Genomic DNA, 19003 nt, shown 5'->3' with positions numbered 1-19003 from the left:
TTTTTGCACCTTAAGGCTAAGTAGCCCGTCATTCGTTTTGGCAACAAGGATGACTTTTCAGCTTGCATTTCAAAGTGATAAAACTCAGTCTTGATAGTTTATATTGACTTGAAAATGTATCACTGTACGCGCTAACATGCATAAAGTATGCTGATACTTTTTCAGCTATGTCAGTGCAAAACCAACTGATTTTCTTTGATTCGAAATTGTGAGATGAATTAGCAACAATCATCAACGACGCGTACAAATTTCAATGACGGCCTACTTCGCCTTAAAGCGACATTTTATTTTAAAATTAAGTGATATATTTGGTTGAAGTTCGCCAAAAATAAGGTTCAAATTTTCTAGACGTCCTGCTTTAAGAAGCCTTGAGCATTTATTTGTGAATCTGTTCGGCAATTCCACATAAGCCGCATTTTGAGGCATATTTATTTCAACCAATGCCATCTCTGGCGAAATTGTTTGTTCGGAAATCTCGTCAGGGGGAAGCAGTTTGAAAAGAAGCTCATTTTTGGATACATTTCAGGTATTTCTTCACGTATCTTTCTTTTCATATATCCTTAAACACAAATCGAACTGAGAAAGTATGTAGCTTTCATATTCAATAAATTTGATCATCTTGAATTTTATCAGAAAAATCTTGAATTTCATTATTAGTGCACCATTCGTTTTAAATTTTGTGGTCACCATCAAAAAGCTAAGGGGTCACCCAAAAATGACACTCATCATTTGAGGGAGGGGGGTGGTCTACGAAAGTGTGACAGTGCATGTATTAGGTATTGGAAAAAATTTGACAGAGGGACGTCATATTTGAAACTTCCCTAAGAAAAAACTGAGTTAGAACAGCTGCAAAAACTAGGTGAGCAATGGTATTATCCGTTTGAAATGAACGATTTTATAAATTTATGAAAACAACATATTTCGTACAACAAAGGTATTAAATTTGGGTAAAAAATTTGGTGTCCATATTGTATTATGACGCCATCTTGATTTTAAGGAAAAGTATGAGTTATTTAGTATAGTGATACTTATCATGGTGAAATGAAATAAACATTGAGTTTAAGCAAATACTTTCCATTTTGAGAATATGTGTGAATTTTGCTCGTTTGTCCCTGGTTTTGAAGATATTCCGATGTATTTACCCAGTGAACCACGTATCGTATAAGGATGTGCGCCAAAAATCTCATATTCATACGTCAAAAATCAGAATCGCACAATATATCAAATCAAAACGAATAAATGTTAACACAAATTGTATATAATTCTCCACAACAAACCATGCCGTAAATAGTATAATGTAGAATAGCATCAAGTTGTATAAACTGACAGATCATATATTAATGCAGATAAGCATCAAATGAAATCGCAATAACTTAACAAAATTTGCCACCCGAGGTTGGTATCTTCTGGCGGTGGGCTTCAAAGAACAACAAAGCGTGTGTGCCTTATAGCAAACTTCCTTTCATGTTGCCAAATAATCACACCTTAATCATGTAGCGGTCTGTGGTGTAATGGTATGGTACCGGTATAGGGATCCAAAGGTCCGGTGTTCGAGTCTCGTTGGAAACTTTTTTTTTTGTTTTTATCGGAATTTTGTGGCATCGTATTGCTGACCATGGAAAGTCTGAAAAAGTCGTGGGAAGTGCGTATATGGCCTCCACTTTGGTGTGTATATAGCGTTTTCATGCATTTTATACGAGTGATTTGATTCACATATAATGATGTATAGCAAAATATATACCAACCGAAATGTTGACTGGGTAGAGGGGTCGACATTATACATATATTTTTTAAATTTATAGGTGTTTCTCCGTTTCACATTTTAATTTGAATAAACATTGAAGATTAACTTAACACGTACAAATGCATATTAGTTCTCATGAGTTTGGAATATATATTAATTTGATACAATTTTCTTGTGAGACTCCCTCATTAACACCTGCGAGTACAACCGCCCTCTGGGCTATAGCAACGCCCTCCTCAAAAGGGGATTACTAAGAAGCTCAAATTTTACGACGACAGGGTTGGTGGTCCCACGCTGTTCTGGCTGAATCTCGCTGGCAATCGAAATATCCCACAATACGGATATCTCCGGTGGTCACTCCTGAGTTCAACTATAAGAGTCACAGGGATTCAAAACTAGTTTTGGTGCTGAAACTTAGTGGTCCAACATTACGGGTTTCCTGTGGCCATTCTGGTGCTCCAAAAGGACCAAAATAACAATCAATATCCTAATGGCAAAATACATCAAATCATGAAAAAAGTTGTATTGAATTAGACTCCGTTCATTTGGTTTTGGGGCATAAACCGGATTGTTCAGAACGGCCACCTTTTTCAGGTGATGTGCTCCGGTAGGTTCCCTATAACGGAGATTTTTTTTTTTTCTAAAATATACATCAACCGAATAGTATTGATGTGAATTACATATACAACACTGCGATGGAAACTTACTTTTCGCATGTTCCAAGTTTCCGGTACCGGGTAAATGATTTGAGAATCTCTATTCATATTCCACTTGAATACCTATTCAACTAAGCACGGTTCAGATTACTTGTTCAGTTACGAAATTATACAGGTGTTTAAAGTGAGGATCTCAAGACGATTTTTTTTTCATATAAGAAGAAGGGAAATTGGTCAACACACTGCGACCTGTCTGAGTTGAGGTCGAAAACGATTCAACTTTTTGTTAGGGACTAAGGAAGGTTAAGGTTTAGTAACTTTTTTCGCAAGCCCATGCTCGTGCACTTTACAAGAATTTCTGCTCTGAACCCTTTACGTGAAAAAAAAAACAAATTTTTAAATTTAATGGTTTGTCTTTATAAAAAAAGGAAAAATGTTGAAATAGTTTCCAGCATTCGAACACACGCTTAGTGCATCAAACTTTGTTGATTAACGACGATCCAAGTTAATGTCGTTTCAAATATAAGTTATAAGAAAGAGTTGACCGAAATTCAACATGAACAAACTAATCGCAAACTGTGCGGCACATGCGTTGGCTTAGAAATGTTCCCCGCAAATATGTGACATAATACATCGCCATCAAGAGTTAATTACCCCAGTCCTTGGCAAAAAAAAAAAAATGAACCTGCATCAGCAGATGCGTCAGGCAACGAATCACGATATTCATCATAGATTTTGATCATTTTTTATCTCATACCTACTGTGCAAAACGAAACAAAATAATAACCGACGCAACATCAGATGAGGAGGGAAACTAGTTTACTAGTGTACAATGTGTTTTATCCATAACGATGCGTTTGGTTTTGTAAGTTGGTGTTCTCTTCTTCTTATAGAAATTTACAAGCGTTTGAAGACAGGTCAAGTTACAAAAACTATGGTTGAGCTTTAAGACCGAGCATACGGTGTGGTAAGAGTTCAACCGCCTTCGCAGGGTTTAAAACGTGACTGACCAGACACAATACAAGATGCGCAGTACCTTGCTAGTCAGTAATGTACACCAATAACCGTAAACCCCATTTCTCAAGCTGACTCAATCAGAAATCTCATCCGGAGATGCATTTCTCCTCTTTACCTGAATATTGTGGAACCAAGGCCTTTGCGGCACAGAAAAATGACACAATAACAACGATGCATGGTTGATGCAAATATAATTGGATGCCTCAACAACGCACAATGATTGGAAGAAAAATTAAATCTGACCAAAACTAGTTTTATCGTTTTGCTTAGACAAATGTCTTAGTTCAACAGCTGTTTTGTTTCAGCAGTAATCGTTCACATAATACGTATCCTTTTCATATCGTATACATTAAGTGATTTTTAAAAGTGCAATCAAATTTGTTAGAAAATACATGTTTTGTAATTGATCTACAAAGTCGCTAGCCATTCCAAATCGATATATCAAAGCATAATGTTGTGAGTTTTTTTATGTATTGGTTTTAAGCTTGTGAGCAGGCTACTGAAACATAAGCGAGTACTGGTTCTTTGACAGTACCTCATTTGGTCAAAATGCGTGTGAGTGCATTAGTATATTTTAAATTTAAAAATTTAATGAAAAAAAAAACACTTTTGCAAAAAAATACTTTATTGTATGTCGAGGATGTTTTTTTATGTATTCTATGAAACATGTCACAATTTATTCACATAAAATTTTATTTATGTGCCTCATACCCATTACGTGAAAGGAAGTATCAAAGTATTTTAAAAATATTTATAAAATATATGAATCACTTTCAGCAGTTTGGCCACTTTTTGTTTGAAGCCCATCCATTGTGCATCGTCTGCTTGAACTAACAGTCATCAACTGCTAACATCGAATAGGGTCGAAAGAGGGAAAGTTAAATGGATCTCGATAGATTGCCACAGATATCGACGCGTTGCCAAAAATTTCATACTGCGTTTGCCACGGTGGTGAACGTTATGTAACCTCACGACGTTGGCCATTGAATAGGTGGTTATGTTTTGGTCACTCTTGATTCGATTATTTTCGGTTACAAGTGGTGACTCTCTAGCGCGGTGACTCTGAAGCTGCCCGGCGGCACGGATTTCTAAGCTACACCCAACACACGGGTTCAATGGTGATCATGTCAAGTAAATCATACTGAGATGCGCTTTGTGAAGTTATGCAACATTTCGTTGGTGGTACTGCACTGCTGTTCTACGCATAGTTGTCCCATGTTTCAAAATATGCAATCAAGATAATAACGTTGAAAGACTTTCAGATATTTGTGCCTTATATTGGCAAAATGTATGATGAACTTAAATACATTTGTTGCAATAGTGTAAGGGGCGATCCATTTATTACGTAAGACAATTTCCGGGGTTTTTCAACCTCCCTCCCCTCATGGTGAGATTTTTTTTATGAAAATTAAATTTATATTGTATGGTGCCTAAGACATATCAAAATCCCCCCTTCCCCATAAACCCTTACACAATTAATGGACAACCCCAAAAGTATAAGTTGTTGGTTATAAACAAGAGTATTATTGGATTTTTGGAAAACGTAAGTTTTGCTACGATATTTAGTGGGACGGTTTTGTCTTGATATCCTCAGTTGTAATACTCGGTTAAGTGATTCCACACTTTTAGCGTGTAGTGTATGTGATTTTCGAATGGTTCGTTCATGACAACTTCACCGTTAGATTTAGGCACGGTTCGATTTTGGAAACATATTTTTTACACAGTTAATTTTTTTTTCTTGTAAATGATTCTGCACACATATTTATTAGTTTAATTTGTAATTCATTACTTAATACAACTAAATTATTTTTTGGGACCACTGAAATGCATATACAAACGCTCCAAGGAAGGGAGGGGGTCGAGTCGAGCGTGAAAAGTCTAAAATAAAATAGAATAAAACGTATCAAGAAGAAGGAGGGAGACTCTCCGCTTCTGTTCATTGCTTTCTTAAGCTGGTTCCCGCCCACTCTCCGGATATTGTAGGGGCAAATTTTACGCTATGCGCGGTCTTCGTCTCCAGGATGCAGAGATTGTCCGATAGTTCCGGTTTGGGGATAAAGCTCGCACTGTCGGTGTCCTACATACCCGAAGCTTTTCTTTATTCTTCGTCGGCTGGCTTGTCGGGTGCCGAGGTCGGTCCGACGATTCCCCCACATGCTTAACTTCGCGCTTCGAGTTGATGATGCAACAACCCATCCACCTACTGCACAGCCTTATCATAACCTGTTCAGTTTTGTGGTGGGCTATCGCCAGCTTCTTGTCCCGCATCCAATCTTCTACCGTATCGATCGTCTCGGTGGTGAGTATCTCCACCTCCTCTCTTGATTCACCGACTATCAATAGCACCACATCGTACGCAAAGCCAGCAATCTTCACGCCTCTGGGAAGATTCAACTTCAGGACACCATCGTACATAATATTCCACAGAGTCGAGCCGAGAATAGAGCCCCGAGGAACGCCCGACATAATTGAAATACTTCTTACTTCTTGGCCTGTTTCGTATATCAGTAACTGGTTCTGAAAATAGCTCTTCAGAATCCGGCAGATGTACTCAAGTACTCTCATGCTATGCAACGAATCCTCGATTGCTTTCCAGCTAGCGCAGTTGAAAGCGTTCTTCACGTCCAGTGTGACCACCGCACAATAACGGTTTCTTCTCTTTTTTTGCTTCTGAGCTGTCTCCATGGTTTCCGCAACAGTTTAGATGGCATCCACAGTAGACCTTCGTTTCCGGAAGCCGAACTGCATATTCGACAGCTCGTTCTCGCTCTCCATATGCTTGTTCAGGATTAGTCTCTCGAGCAGTTTTCTGGACGTATTCAGCTGCCATCGTCAATGCAGTTCTGCAGTGTGGTCCTGAACATATCGGGGCTCTCGAGGATCGCTGTTTTCAGAGCCAGATTTGGAATTCCGTCTGGTACTGGGGCCTTCTTTGTTTCCAACGCTTTCGCCACACCGATGAGCTCCTCATTTGTTGTTCGAGATTCATCGTAGTTTCCACCATGCACTCCGTAAGTAGTGAACTTGGTGCTGTGGTAACAGTCCGTGCTCTTCGGGCACCTTTCCGGTAGCATGGTTAGTCCTTTTAACTTCACCATGGCTACTCTATACGCGTTGCCCCACGGATTCGCTTTTTTCCTTGTAGCAAAGTTCTTGAAGACATTTTTTTTTTGCTAAGCTTGATTTCGCCGATCTTGCCGCTCTGTAGACGAGCCTTCGTTCCTCTCTTTCAGCATTGTTGCAAGCACGCTGCATCCTCCTTCTGGCTCGGAGGCAGCTTCCTTCCGGCAATGGTCGAGTTCTACCAGTAGACTGGACGACGACCATCAACTGGTTTCACAATTAACTGTTTGCATCGCACGCACGAGTTAGTGCTGCCGTTAACTCGTGTGCACTGAGGTTCAAAGTTATGTGTTCAAGTCTAACCGCTTCGGCGAACACGTTCTTTTTGAAGTCCACCGTTATCCACCTTCGTTCGTCAGTCTGACTTTCGCACTATACTGGCTGGAACCAGTGTTGTGAAAAACTCAATTTCTTACAACTCAAGCTTCAGATTTTTTATGCGTGAGTTGTCAATGATGCAACTCAGCAGTCAAAAAAATCATGGATGAGTTGGCTCACCATTTTGACTTATTTTCTCGTATTTCCACAGTTTACTCACACACGGCAATAATTTCTTGTTAGTCTGGTAAAATTATAATAATCCTTTCTAACGTAAACAACAACATTCAGGTTTCACGAGTTTTTGCCGGGTTTTGCGACTGAATCATTCTTTACGGTTTGAGTTGATTGAGTTGATTTTGCATCAAAATCTCAAGCGTGAGATTTGCGAAGCAGATCTCTAATGAGTTTACTCTCACGGGAGAGCGTATTGATTGAGATTTTGAGTGTGAGTCTATCAACACTGGCTGGAACCTGCCCCCGATGCGGTATCGGATAATTTGATGGTCGCTGCTGGTATACTCTTCACACCCCTCTCCAGTTCATGTGTCTTGCTAACCCCGGGCTGCAGAAAAAAGCCGATTGTGGACTCTTTGCCTTCCCTACGAAATGTGCTGATAGTAACTTTGTTTGCTAGATGAACATCTAGCATGACAAATGGTCTACGATCTTCCATTTATCTGTCTAGCATACAGTTGAATTCTTCTAACGGCCATCGCGGGGGTGCGTAGCAACTACAGATGTACACACCATACACTTTGGTTAATACGAAGCCTTCTTCTGCGCATTGCACCACTTCCTGAAATGAGTAGTTTCTCACCGTCCAAATTTCAGCAGTTTTACTTGTATCTGCTACTCAATTCCCATCTCGAGGTGGGATTTAGTATGGCTCAGAAATGATAGCTACATCACACTTCATTTCCACTACTAACTGCCACAGCAAATGCTGTGCAACCTTACAGTGGTTCAAGTTTATTTGCACTATCTCCACTGTGACATGTTTGCAGACGCTTGTTTAAAAGCACGCTACCAGCTGATAGCGTTCAGACACACTAAGTGGACAAGCCTACCAGCCTACTTTGATTTTACCGGTTTTGAGGGCCTTGTGCGCTGCGTCAACAGGTCGAGAATTCTTGCATCCCACTGCACGCTATGTCTGAACCAGACGATTATAAAAATCGAATGTACATCGGATTTTTTCTCGTCAAAGATCAGTATTTGATCCATATTTTCATAATCGGAAGGTTTTAAAATATTCTATCGGTGAAATTGTATGGGTTGAAATGCACCGAAAAACGAGGTTTTCATGGGTTTTAGTATGAAAAATAGCTAAAAAATGTAAAAAATCAAAATTTCCCCGATAGAATATTTTAAAACCTTCTGATTATAAAAAATATGGATCAAATACTGATCTCTAGCGAGAAAATATCTGATGTACATTCGATTTTTATAATCGTCTGGTTCAGACATAGCGTGCACTGGATCCTTTTCTCATGCGAATTGACATTGGAACGTTACCCAATGCGCACTGCTGCTGCATGGCTAACCTCAGATCTACCTCCGTTGAAATCTCGTCCTTATTTTTACATCCGAGAGTCGCTTCCGAGCACACGGATCTTAGTTTGTTTGGAGTTTGGCTGATTTCCTCAGTAGCTTCCTCGGTTGTTGGAAAGACCCCAGTACCGGGTGCATCCTTGTGCTTTTTTGAGCAGCCTGGTGTAACATCTTCTGGTGACGCCCTTGCCCTCTTTGGCGTAAAGAAGGGCTAGGATTGCACGCTATTGGCATTTCTGTTTGACACGGTGGCTTCCCCCGTTACAGTACTCATTTCCACTTTTCGCAATGCTGAACTTGGTCACCGCAAGCTCGTTTTCGGCTGCATCAGCCCTCGCATCCAGGGTTTTTCATTCGTCACCAATAGTTTGATGTCTTTGTGCATAGCATAGAGTTGACTGTACAAAGTTTTGGGATTCTCTTATGATTGTTGGTGCGATCCATGGATAAGAATGAATAATACGGCTGTTAGGTACTTAAAACTAGTTTTGAAAGTTTTATCGTGGTGAAAAAAATTAGCGTTGAAAAAGTACGTCAACATTTATATTGTTGAACTTTTCGAAGGTTTTTTTAAAGGAGGTTTTTTGTTCGACGAAAAAATATAGGTGTAAATTAATAGTATATGATACTGGAATAAGGGCTTATGTCGACATTTGTAGTGGCAAACTATCCAAAGATTGTTCGAAAATTACATAAAGGTGACGTTGCCTCCATAAAAATATGTTATCATAAGCATGAAACGAGCTCATCATTTGGTAATCCATCCTCGACTTTTGCTAAGGAAGCGCCATCTTTTTGTAGGATCGGTAACGACAACTTTTTCCCATCGCTAATCAGCATTCGTGACATTTATATATTATCTATCAAATTAACATGTCCTATTGAAAAGGGTTAAATACGTTATTGGGCATGATTTAACATTAGAAATTACCTTCAGTCAGTATACCTTTCAGTATAGGTTTCAGTTTTAGTATGTGCAACATTTCTATGATTTATATAAAGTAATGACTCATAGTTTATGCAATTGACGTCTTGAGGAGTGCGTGTCAGCTTCAGTAGATCAAAACGAAGCTATAATACCTTTTTTTTTGTTTTAAAAGTTAGGTTTTATTTGTCAAATTCATTTTTAGTTAAATACAATTAAATAGTTCAAGTCTAACAAGAAGTTCAAAGCATCAACATCAATCCTATCGTTACTCTCATGAACATGGCAGATGTATTTTACTAAAAGCTTCAAGATCTCCACACGTTTCGCTTTATTTATTCCTTGTATTTTTATATTCGAATGTAAGTCGTCTCCAATCATTCATGATCTCTGCTAATCTTCGCTGAAGGACCATCCAGGCCGGGCCGACGCGAGTTGTGTCACACAGTTTTTGCCGGAGCTTTTCTACCTATGTGGTTTCCACAGTGTTCGCAGTTTTCGTCCGCCACTCGCTGCATCGCAAACAGTAGCTTTCGGTGCTCAAGTTTCTCGTTCACAAGCAGGTACAGTTTCGTGCGCTCCACCGACGAGAGCTGCTTGATGTTTATGTTTCGCCTCGCACGTGGCCAGTCGGTCACAGGACTGTTACGCTCCACCTTGGGCACCTCTGTTTGTTGCACGAAGAACTTGTGGATTTAATCGGCGGAGGTGTTGTTGGATTTGGTGGGAAATTTGGGATAAACTTGATAGGATTAATTTAATATCAGGATGATCTATGGGAATTACTGGGCGAGGATTTACGTGGTGAAGATGGGATCGATAGTAGGGGAGGGAATCGATCTCTTGCATATGCCTGTTGATAGCCAAAGATTTGCACATCAATGCTGGCAAATGAAGATTTAGGCCTCCGTGCTCTTTGTCGCGGGCCAACTGCATCATTGGCACGTGAGCGACGATTCCTCTCCATAGGAATTTGCCCATTGTGGCGGTGATTTTCGCCGTGTGTATACCAAAGGGGGCAGCACTGACGAAAGGTACCATAACTTCGACGTGCCAAACGTGTTGAGCATGATTACCTTTTGGTGCAATGTTAAGGTGCGCAGAGACTGCAACCACATTTGCTGCGAGAACTTTTCCACCAGCGTGTTCCAATTGAAGGTCGTCATTAGCCGTATGGAATTTGCGAAGACAACACCCAAAATTTTGACTGTGTTGACAGTTTGCAGCCAATGGGTATTAATATCGTTGCCTTCGCAAAACCCAACGTTGATCGCAACTGTCTTGCGCAAATTTAATTTTACACCGGCAATCCCGAAGCGGGTAAACATTTCATTGAGCGCCTCGATTTGCGCCGCTGACGTCACGATGACGCTGATGTCGTCCGCATACGCTACGAGAAGATCGTTGCCACACGCTTCCTCCAGTTTGCACACCAGTGGGTGAAGGTACACGCTAAGCCTGCTCAACGCAGCGCATGTGTTAAAACTTAAAACTGCACAGAATGAGGCAACCAATGCAGGACTCTCTGGCTGAGTGAAAATTCTGTGTAAGTCGCACTCATGCTATGTGTAACCGATGTGTTGGCCATTGGCTGTGTGCGGATCAATGGAAATGGAACTGTCAGTCATCTCCCGCGCGGCAGCAAACAGTTGGCCATTGGTAGGATGTGTAGTTTTCCGGGATTTTTTCAGGCGAAAAGTCGGAAAATGGTCGCAAATGTGAAAGTTTTTTCCCCATTTGCTTCCGCTTCAGCTATTCGAATGAAAAAAATCTCTGAAAACTTGAAAAATTGAATGTTTTCTTAATGTTTTCAGAAGCAAAACAAAAATGGAAGCAAATTCCGCATTCCAAGCGTTCCTCCTCTGTGCGCATTTCACTCATTCGATTTGTTTACCACCGTTCTCACAAAACTGTGTACAACCCTCTTTCCACAGATTCTGTTCTGCAACGATCTTCTCGTAGCGTATGCGGACGACATCAGCGTCATCGTGACGTCAGCGGCGCAAATCGAGGCGCTCAATGAAATGTTTACCCGCTTCGGGATTGCCGGTGTAAAATTAAATTTGCGCAAGACAGTTGCGATCAACGTTGGGTTTTGCGAAGGCAACGATATTAATACCCATTGGCTGCAAACTGTCAACACAGTCAAAATTTTGGGTGTTGTCTTCGCAAATTTCATACGGCTAATGACGACCCTCAATTGGAACACGCTGGTGGAAAAGTTCTCGCAGCAAATGTGGTTGCAGTCTCTGCGCACCTTAACATTGCACCAAAAGGTAATCATGCTCAACACGTTTGGCACGTCGAAGTTATGGTACCTTTCGTCAGTGCTGCCCCCTTTGGTATACACACGGCGAAAATCACCGCCACAATGGGCAAATTCCTATGGAGAGGAATCGTCGCTCACGTGCCAATGATGCAGTTGGCCCGCGACAAAGAGCACGGAGGCCTAAATCTTCATTTGCCAGCATTGATGTGCAAATCTTTGGCTATCAACAGGCATATGCAAGAGATCGATTCCCTCCCCTACTATCGATCCCATCTTCACCACGTAAATTTTTAAAGCAGTCTACCAAAACAATGCTGGCTTTTGGTGACTCGTCGACATGAGGTGCTCGGAGCGACGACGACGATCCATGCACGCGTTGGGTTTGTGGGAGGGGGGACGTTGTCAAATAGAAACTAGCATCGGATTTAGAAGTCGAGGCAGGCTGTTCAGGCTGGCTCGAAGACTTCGGAAGCTCGGGAAAGGCATCCGACGTTGCTGGTGGGAAAACGGGAGGTTTCGGCCCGATCTGTTTTGCACTTGGTGGTTTCGTGCCCGCTGTTTTTTTCGGCGGTGGTCGTGTTAATCCCGTTTTTTTTCGTCACGGTGGCATAGCTCTTTTGCATCAGCAATTTCTTGTTTTGGAAACAATAAATGCCAGACTGCAGCTGCTCTTTGTAGACAATATATGCCTGCTGTCCGTCGATGGTGACCCACGAGTCAATATTTTTTTGTATCAACACCATGTGCCGAGTGGTATACCAGCAAATTCGTAGCCCTCTCCCCACGTTAGCTCTCGGATGTAGATTACTTCGCCGAACGCGCACAAGAACTCGACGATCTTCTCTTCGGGCACATTTTCGGGCAGATCGTGAATCTTCACTTCCACACTACCATCTTCCATGGTGATATGAAGCCTGTGCTTCTTCCCGTTTAAGGGGGCAGGATCCGTCATTGATTTCAGAATTTTCAAAAGCAGTTTTTTCGTTCAAAATCAAGAAAATTTACAGGAAAATGTGTTCACTGTATTCTGTTTCCCTACCGAAATACAGTGAACACATTTTCATCGAATTTTTTTAAGTTTTGAACAGAAAAACTGCTTTTTAAGTTTCGATGATGACGATGATTACGATGACGGAGCGTTGATCGTTAAATCCACTTCATGACGGGCATCATGTTCGTCCACAATTTTTGTGCAAGCGTCAGGTCGCTGACCTTGACGAATGCACATTGTTCGCCCTTGTGACACTGTAGTCTTTCAACGTCTTCTTTCTTCAGCCCAAGCACTGAACGGCAGAAGCCGTGCACTTTTTCGAAAGACGGCTTCACTGGGAAGCACGAATAGTCTATTCGAAACGTGTTTTCCCGCCTCATCGCGACTATACCCACGACGCGGCACAACAGAAATATCGATTGAACGATCTGAAAAAAGTGCTTCACTAATGAGGAGTGCAATCGTAAACACGCCTATGTGTCTCAGAAGCTGAGCGATAACTGCAATACTTGCAAAATATGGAAGATTTTGACCTAATGTTTCCAAAATTCGACTTAAAATATTCCCACATAAACCAAAAACACTTAATTACAAACCTTCAGGTAGACATGTAGTCAGCATTAGATGGGTACCATTAAATTGGTCTGATGAAGATAACCATCGAAGTCTCATGCTAGATTAAAATGTGGCCCTCAAAAATTCGTGGGCTTCGTGGCCGTGCGGTTAGCGGCATCATCAGTTTAGGCGTATTGTGGGTACCAGAAAGCGTGGATTCGATTCCCGCTCCAGTTGGTGGAAACTTTTCGTCAAACGGTGAATTTAATTCACCTTTAAATATTATGAACTGCTACGGAACTGAAATGTTAACAACGGCATAATTTAGTTTTACCAAATTAGAATTGTAGAAAGTCAAAATAGACTCAAGATAACATGGGACAACTATGCGTATACCGGCCGCATATGGTTCTTTGACAATCAAAGAGATTTTTGCGCGTTCGCAAATGACATTTAAACCGTTAAAGCGCAGTTTGATGCCGAACAACACCAACGTAATGTCCTCAAAACGAACTCTAGTGATGGTCGTCATCGCGCCAACCGTGCAGTGGAAGCCCTTCTCGTTAGCGAAAAGTACGTCACCGCAAATGCTTTCGCTTCGCTGTCAGAGCAAAGCCAAACAAATACAAAACGGGAAAGATTTGCTCAGCTTTTTCGAGTAAGTGCAAGTGCACGTGAGATTGCTGTGCTCGATTCCGTTCGCACATGGCGAGATAGGGTCTCGTTTGTTACCCTTGTCGTTGTCGTCGTCGTCGCAGGGTCACAAGTCAGATAACCCCACCGCAAACGTCTGGGAAACTGCCGCCCGATGCCTCTGGTGAAGTTGAGTGGTGAACGCAACGTGAACTTCTTGGGGCGACTTCGGATCACGCAAGACAAACGAAGTAGATGGAAGGAAAATGTGACGAATTGTAAGGGTATGCGATATGATTTTTTTTCATATCGGTACGGAACGAAACGATACATTGAATTGCAAGCATTGTTAATGACGAAACGGTGCAAAATATGAAAATGTTTCGTGTAATAAAATCCAAAAATGAGAAAACATATTTGTTTTCTTCACTATAAGTTGCATGCCTTCAACGAAAGCATCTCTATCTCTATTATTATCATATTTATATTTTTATAAGATCTTTGAGGTACTATTTTGATACAGATGCCTAGTAAAATGGATAAGTTCCCATATTACATCAAATAAGGCAACTTTTTTTGTAATTCTAAGTAATTTAGGTAAGTCTTTTCTGATATCATTAAAAACACTTAGTTCAGTCTGTCTGAACACCGACCATATATTACATCAATCGAATTGTCTTGTCTTATGAGTTGTTATACGGACCACCAATACGGAGATTTGTTATGTGATTTTAATCTATTCGTTAAATGAGGAAACAAGATTTTGTATAACTTCACGGCTTCACTGTGGGCTTCGTGGCCGTGCGGTTAGTGTTACCAAGCATTTAGCCGCATAGAGTCAAGGGGTGGGGATTCGATTCCCGCTTCAGTCCGAAAAACTTTTCGTCAGGAAGGTTTTTCGACTGTGCCACTGGACGTTGCATGCTAGTCCATTGTCTAGTGTGGAGCTTCCTTCAAAGGGCAAATCGTCCACTGGAAGCATTAACGTGTCGGTGTCTTTAAAACTCACCGAATTCCTTTGGCTTCATTTAATTTCATTGAATTCCGCGTTTCTGTATTTCGAAATCATTCGTAAAACCGCATACCCTTAATGAATTGTGATGGAAGAGGCCGTGGTTGCAACAAATCGCCTGTCCAGAAGGTCTTTCCCGCCTCATGGGCGAGAAAAGGTATTAAGAGTGTTTGACGAAGCAGGTTTTATTGATTGGAACCAAATGAGGTGAAGCACGTGTTACAAGTTTCAAACTACTTCTACTTCTTCTTCTTCTTTGCCACAATACAGCTCAACTGATACAGAGCTGATCTGAGACGCTAAGGGATGTTATGAGAAATTCCAAACCTTCCGAAATATCTTCGATGGGACCAGAAAACGAACCCAGCCGCCTTCATTATGATTTTGAGTTTTGGCTGCATGTTTCCAGATAAGTTGAAGGAGGTCCCAAATTGCATGTTTGCTGCTTTAGAATACTTGCGGCGGAACCCGGGGCGTGAATGCTGTTGCAAAAACTTATTATTTGGATTCCGATAGTCTCACGCTTTGTTGATTGAAAAATATCAATAATTCTTCATTAGCAATATTTTTTGCGCTTATATAGCTTGAACGACCTTCTCATTTGAATTGTTGTTTTGAATGTTGACAATAGGAGTTTGCTATTCTTCGTATTATTTGTGGCGTTACGTCTCAACTATGATAGTGCCTGCTTCTCAGCTCAGCTTAGTATTCTTATGCGTATTTCCACAATTATCAAATGGGACCTTTTTTGCCAATTGACTATTATTGCATTCATACATATATCGTTAGCACTTTTGGAGGTCGTGAAAATTTCCAACCTGCAAACATCTGTGACCGGTATGATTCAAGCTCACGACCCTCAGATTGGTCTTGCTGAATTGCTGCGCATATCTGGTACGCTTACCCATTTTAACCCGTATAGGCCTGAGTGAAAGCAAAAATACTAAAACCCTCACCGCTCAGCGAATTCGTAACGGATTCAAATGATATTTTGTCAGTTTACTGGCCCACATATCTAGTTTCTAGAAGTAGCCAGGGGAACTGGGAAATATTCCTGTGACCGGAGTTATTCCGGTGGGTCACTAGGTCAAGTCGGGTAAAAAAGGGCTATTTTTTGGGACCTGCCAAGTTACCTTTATATACTGACAATCATTTTAATTTGCATAAATCATTGAGATCTTATATTCAACATTAACTAAGAGTTATGCACCGTTTAAAATATACCAGATGTGGCCATTGGGACGTAATGCCCAGAAGAACCGGCTATAGATTTGTTGGGTACTAAACCCTTTCAATTCTAGAAAAGTAGAAATCAAACATAATTGTGCACTAAAATGCATCCCCATAAGCTTGGCACAGATGTTCAGAAACAAATTGGGTACTTTATCGTAAGTTTGAGGCGTCCCGGGACCCGAAAATGGTCATTTGTAGGATTAGTCAAATGAAAAACTCATAGTTATCCAATTCAATCGTTTCTCAAAAGGTTTACACTGATGAAATTTTCTTAAAATTCCGTCATGTGGTGGCCACATATTAGCCGATTCTGGAAATTATCTTTGAACTGAAATTTGCCAACCTCCAGGGGCACAAACGCAAGGTACCCTTCTCACCCGACCTGACCCTGTGATTCTCCGGAATAACTCCGGCCACATGAATATTTCCGCGTTCCTCTGTCCACTAGATATGTGTGCCTGTACACTGACAAAAAATCATTGGAACCCATTAAGAATTCGCTAAGCGTTGAGGGTTTTAGGTTTTTTTTTCACTCAGGCCTATACGGGTTAATTGTTTTGGCCTAATGTTCGCACAGTCCTTACGTCGCCAATATGGTCTAAACGATTTTTTTCATTGCAATGTGTTCTCACGGTGTGTTTCGTAGAACAACTTGATTGCGAATGAGGTAAATCAGAAAATTTAGAACAATAAATTCTAGGTCCTCATCCAATAAGACACTTGCTGGACATGCGAAATAAAAAAAATAGTAGAATAGAAGATATTTGAATTATAGGAGAAAAAAGTGATGTTTTAGATGACAAAAGTATGAAATTGATAAAAAAAATCTCTTCCAATCAATTTTTGAATTTCAACCCCTAGGGAATGCAAAAATTATTTGTCCGAAATTATTAACAGAAGCAAGAATGCAACAAGAAACACAAAAACACATATTTACAGAATGGATAGTTCGGGTGGTGCCGTCGACCATGCAAACATGGACTGAACATATGATTATTTATTTGAAATTTTCCCTTCGAATATGAAGGCAACTCCAGAATCGTCTACAAAACTGTTTTGAATCCTCTGCAGAAGAGTATAACTGGTATCACAATATTGTATTGTATAAGTATGGACTAGTTTTTTAGCTAGTTCTTATTGGTTAAACAAATATAATTGCGGACATGATTTATTTGAAGACCAAATGTCTGTTTTGAGAAACAGTTTTGATTTTCTGGTAATGAGAGTAAACAGACATTTTATGTATTTATTATTTCCGGATTGAATACCCTCAATTCGGTTTTGAAAGGTAAATTTTAATCTAGAATGAGTCTTAGGTACTCCATGTGGAATCGGTTCCTAGAGTCCCGAAAGGTGGAAGGTGGAATCTGGACAATTCGATGAAATTACTCGGATGTATGCCCTAAAAGCAAATGAATTGTGAAGAATGGACGGATTCTGATCCTTTTGGAGCACCGAAATGGCCACCTGGAAACCCATAATAGAAGACCAACAAGTTTCAGCACCAAAACAAGGCATGCGACGGCTCAATCTTCATTATTTTGAATACCGTAAAACGAGGTAACTTTGATAGTTTTTTTTGAAGACTTGACAAAACTTGAATATTTATGCATGCTGTTCCAAAGAATTATAATTTATATTCTAAAAACAAGTACTGGTATCCTAACTATCAATTGCAGTTGTTAGATTGCCAAAAGATTTATTCTGAATGAATACATAATTTTTCATATAATCAAAAATCGGTTTTCTGTTTTGGAGTAACTTTAATAATGGAGTATAAATCGAACAAAATTGAATGAATTACGGAACATTTATAGGGCATTGCATATCTCAAGGCGTTTAACGCTATATGGAAATTTCTAACTTAGATTACAAAAATGATCACAGTTTGCAAAAATGGTTTTCGCTAAGAGATTTGAGAACGAATTCATGTTCTACTACAACTAGGCTGTCAAGGATAAATGACGAACTCATTATGACTTCATCAAATAGTGATCATAAAACAGATTGTTTGTGAGCGTTTCAAACATGCTAAAATCTTATAAATTTTTAATATTTGCATATAAATCCTCAAATATACTTCATTCCAACGAAAATAGCTTTGACATAAAGTAATAATACTCTTTACTTTTGCATTCGTTTTGTTTAACTGATTAACAGAAATCTTGGTATTTCGTTTAGTATGTTGTGGGTCTCGCACTATCAAAGTTACCCGCATTATCAAAGTTACCCTGTTTTACGGTACCTGTACTTCTTCTAGTTCAATTATTGCTGAATTAACCGGGATCACCGAATTAACCCAGGAATTAACCAACAAAGATACCCGTATTATAGGACATTTCAGTTTTTTTTACCAAAACTAGACATGCGACTGCTCAATTTTCCTGTTTTTCTGCGCACGTAACCCATCTAACACAATAATGAATGGATGGCCAGTCTGGTCCTTTGCTTTCACTGAAATAACTCAGAAATCACCACAGGGGTAACCTATATAATGGGGCATTTTAGTTTTGTACCAAAACTAGGCATTCGATGCTCCAATCCTCCTAGTTTTTCGGATTTGTGACTTAACCTACACACTAATAAGTGAAATAAGCTGAAATAAGCCAGGAATTACCACTGGAGTTCTCTATTGATGGACATTTCTGTTTTTGTTCCAAGACAAGGCTCAATATTCTAGGTTTGGTGAGCATGTGACACGTCTCACACAATAACAAGTGATTTGTCACTCTGTTTTTGTTGCTGGTAAATATCTTAGACATGACCAACAGAGGAACCGGTATAGTGGTACACATTAATTTTTGTACCAAATCTGGGCAATCGGCGGCTCAATCTTTCTAGTTTATAGAGCATGTGACCCATCTCTGTTTCTTTGAGGCCATAGAAATAACGTAGAAATGACCAGCGCAGAAACCCGTACGTATTAAGGGCTTTTGGTCTTAGTAACAAAACAAGACATACAACGGCTCTATC

Source organism: Aedes aegypti, chromosome 1, assembly GCF_002204515.2.
Source record: "Aedes aegypti strain LVP_AGWG chromosome 1, AaegL5.0 Primary Assembly, whole genome shotgun sequence".
Classification (NCBI taxonomy): domain Eukaryota; kingdom Metazoa; phylum Arthropoda; class Insecta; order Diptera; family Culicidae; genus Aedes; species Aedes aegypti.
Note: the sequence above shows the minus strand (reverse complement) of the source record.